Here is a 3,469-nt window from a genome sequence, read left to right as displayed (position 1 = left end):
ATAATTTCAAACTGTATGTAGGATTGTATTCTTTAAATTAATGAAGTGTGACCAGCTGGGCACCAAGAAAATCATATATATTCTGTTTTCTACTACTTCTCAAAGAAATTCTTGTCTTATTGCAAGAGGTAGTGCCAACACCAATTTAAAGAGCTAAATAAAACACTGTTTTGTTGTTGTTGTTGTTGTTCAGAAACTAAGTCATGTTCTACTCTTTGCAACCCCATGGACTGCAGCACACCAGGCTTCCCTGTCCTTGACCATCTCCTGGAGCCTGCTTAAACTCATGTCCATTGAGTCAGTGATGCCATCCAATTATTTTGTCTTCTATTGTCCCCTTTTCCTCCTGCCTTCAATCTTTCCCAGAATCAGGGTCTTTTATAATTGGTCAGCTCTTTGCATAAGGTGGCCAAAGTATTGGAGTTTCAGCTTTGTTGGGAAGCCCAGTACAAAACAGCCAGTTGGAGGAAGTCCTTGGGAAAATGGCAAAGGGCCAGAAATACCCCAGCTTGGTGTGCTCAGGCAGAAAAACATCTCCTGCCTTTGGTTATGCCTGGTGCTAAGATTTAATAATAAATATTAAGGATGTTGCTTGAGAAAACAGGTTATGGGATAAGCACATAGGTCACTTAGAGCACGCTGTCCTTGAAATATTTTTACTGATTAGGTGTTAACCCCGTATGCGCTCTGCTGGCTGTATACTCTAAGCTCTTTGCTCCTACTTCTATAAAAAGGCTTGACTGCAGAAATAAACTTGTCAGTCCTTGCAAGAGACTGTCCGAGTGTCCTTCTTTCAGGTTCATTGCTTCCAAGTCCTGGAGAGAAAATCTTCAACAAGTGGTGCCACGAACAGGGACTTGAAAAGAAGGCTGAACAAAGTGACGAGCCCTGCAGAAAGAGGTAAGCAGGATGGGACAACATAGCAGTAAAATTCCTTTCATTTCTATAATGCATCATTTTTTGAAACAAAACGGTGTTAATGTTTCAAGAGATCAGTTGAATGACTGCTATCATATACTATTGGAACAATTCATATGGTTCCCAGAAGAGGGGACACTCAATCTAGACATATAGAAAAGGGTTAAAAATAATGTTTGCAAGCATATCGGCAAGGGTTACATGGTCACTCATACAGGCTATCATAGAACAAATTGAAGGGCATAACGTTAATTTGAAAGTGAAAAACTATTCAATCTTTACATGAATATGAGCATAAGGAACAAGATATGCAAGGTGCTTTGAAATATAAGAATGTTATGCTCAATCAGACACAATCCTTAGAAAAACAACTTAGAGACATATATACAGGATGTGTCAAAACTGAAGCCGCTTAGAACGGAGGTCATTTCATTCAATGGACAGCCCAAATCTGAGGTTTTTCCTTCTGCTCTGCCTGTAACAGCAATTGCTAACTTTGTTCATACTAATCATTTCGCTCCTCCTTGGGAGATGCCTGCTTGCACTTTTGTTTTCCCAATGCAATTTAATCAATTTTCCCAATGCAATTTAATCGATCTGACCAAGACCAAAATACTTGGGCTAATCTAGATTTTGGCATGTTGTCTAGCTTTAAGAAAGCATGCACTCTATATGGACCTAATTCTCCTTACTGTATAGAATTTCTCGGAGGATGGGCTGACCTTTGGATGCCATATGATTTTTTTCAAATAGCAAAGATAATTCAAAATCCTCAACAATCACTTCAATGGCACATTTGGAAAATTCCAGCAGCCTTACAGCACTCGCTAGTGTTTATGGGACTGTGGGTGTGTTTCGTCCTTCTAATTATACCTTCCTATACAATAGTACTGGCTATATTCAATCGTGTGTTCACCTTCCGTACTTGTTTATTGTAGGACAGTTTGATATTGACTTATCGGCCAAGATTATCGATTGTACTGCATGTGCATTGTATACCTGCCTTAATCACACCATTTCATATCACAATGCTAGCATTGCACTAGTTAAACAAAGATCTGAGTTATGGCTTCCAGTAAACTTAACTAAGCCTTGGACTGGTTCTGTATTTCTTTCTGTATTGTTGAAAATTGGGCTTAGGTGATCTAAGTGAATCATTGGGTGGATTATTGCAGGCATCTTAAGCCTTATCTTTACTGTGACTGTAAGAACTTTGTCCAGTATGGCTTTACATAATTCTATACAAAATCATGATTTTATCACTGCTTGGCACAAAGACTCTCATGATCTTTGGACTCGACAAGCTCAAATAGATCAGCAATTACAAACATGAATTAATGAGTTACAAACTGTGGTTATCCACTTAGGAGATCAAGTGCAGCAACTGACTTTCCAAACACGTATATGTTGTCACTGGAATTTTACTTCTTTTTGTCTGACTAACATGCCGTATAATAGCACTGAATATCCTTGGGATAAAGTTAAAGCGCATTTGCAGGATCTCACAGATAACTCAAGTTTAGACATCAATTTGTTGAAACAACAAGTTGCTAATTTTCAAGTTAAGGTACCTAAGGAATTGTACAGCACTCAATTTTATGATACTTTAACCAAAACCCTATCATCTCTAGACCCTAGAGCTTGGTTTTCAGGAAGCAACATTTTTATATATGTATTAATCACCCTGCTTTTTCTGTCATTGCTTATAGGATTTAGATGTCTCTACTCAAGACTCTGTGCCTCCCACGATGGAGTCCAACTAGCAGCTGCCATGCTTAAATTAAAAACAAAAGGAGGATAGTTGGGAAGCCCAGTACAAAATAGCCGGTTGGAGGAAGTCCTTGGGAAAATGGAGAAGGGCCAGAAATACCCCGGCTTGGGGTGCTTGGGCAGAAAAACATCTCCTGCCTTTGGTTATGCCAGGCACCAAGATTTAATAATAAATATTAAGGATGTTGCTTGAGAAAACGGGTTATGGGATAAGCACATGGGTCACTTAGAGCGCGCTGTCCCTGAAATATTTTTACTGACTAGGTGTTAACCCCGTATGCACTCTGCTGGCTGTATACTCTAAGCTCTTCATTCCTACTTCTATAAAAAAGGCTTGACTGCAGAAATAAACTTGTCAGTCCTTGCAAGAGACTGTCCGAGTGTCCTTCTTTCAGGTTCGTCACTTCCAAGTCCCGGGGAGAAAATCCCCAACAAACTTTAGCATCAGTCCTTGCAAAGAATATTCAGGACTGATTTCCTTTAGGATGGACTTATTGGATCTCCTTGCAGTCCAAGGGACGCTCAAGAGTCTTCTTCAACACCAGATTTCAAAAGCATCAACTTTTTAGTGCTCAGCCTTCTTTATGGTTCAGCTATCACATCCATACATGAAGAATGGAAAGCCATAGCTTTGACTATATAGAACTTTGTTGGCCAAGTAATGTCTCTGCTTTTTAATATGATGTCTAGGTTTGTCATAGCTTTACTTCCAAGGATCAAATGCCTTTTAATCTCATAGCTTCAGTCACCATCTGCAGAGATTTTGAAGCCTAAGAAAAAA

At 39.3% G+C, this 3,469-nt stretch overlaps 1 long non-coding RNA gene across 1 annotated transcript; it reads left to right on the top strand.

Moving 5' to 3' along the window:
- Positions 1-533: 533 nt before the first annotated feature.
- On the top strand, positions 534-3,056 carry LOC104993289. Its single transcript, XR_825810.1, has 2 exons — positions 534-900; positions 2,628-3,056. It is a non-coding gene; the product is annotated as an uncharacterized LOC104993289 (long non-coding RNA).
- Positions 3,057-3,469: the final 413 nt, after the last annotated feature.

The sequence above is a fragment of the Bison bison genome, unplaced genomic scaffold (genome assembly GCF_000754665.1).
Source record: "Bison bison bison isolate TAMUID 2011002044 unplaced genomic scaffold, Bison_UMD1.0 scf7180017864238, whole genome shotgun sequence".
Classification (NCBI taxonomy): domain Eukaryota; kingdom Metazoa; phylum Chordata; class Mammalia; order Artiodactyla; family Bovidae; genus Bison; species Bison bison.
The sequence above is the reverse complement of the archived record's forward strand: the minus strand, read 5'-3'. Positions and strand labels throughout refer to the sequence as shown.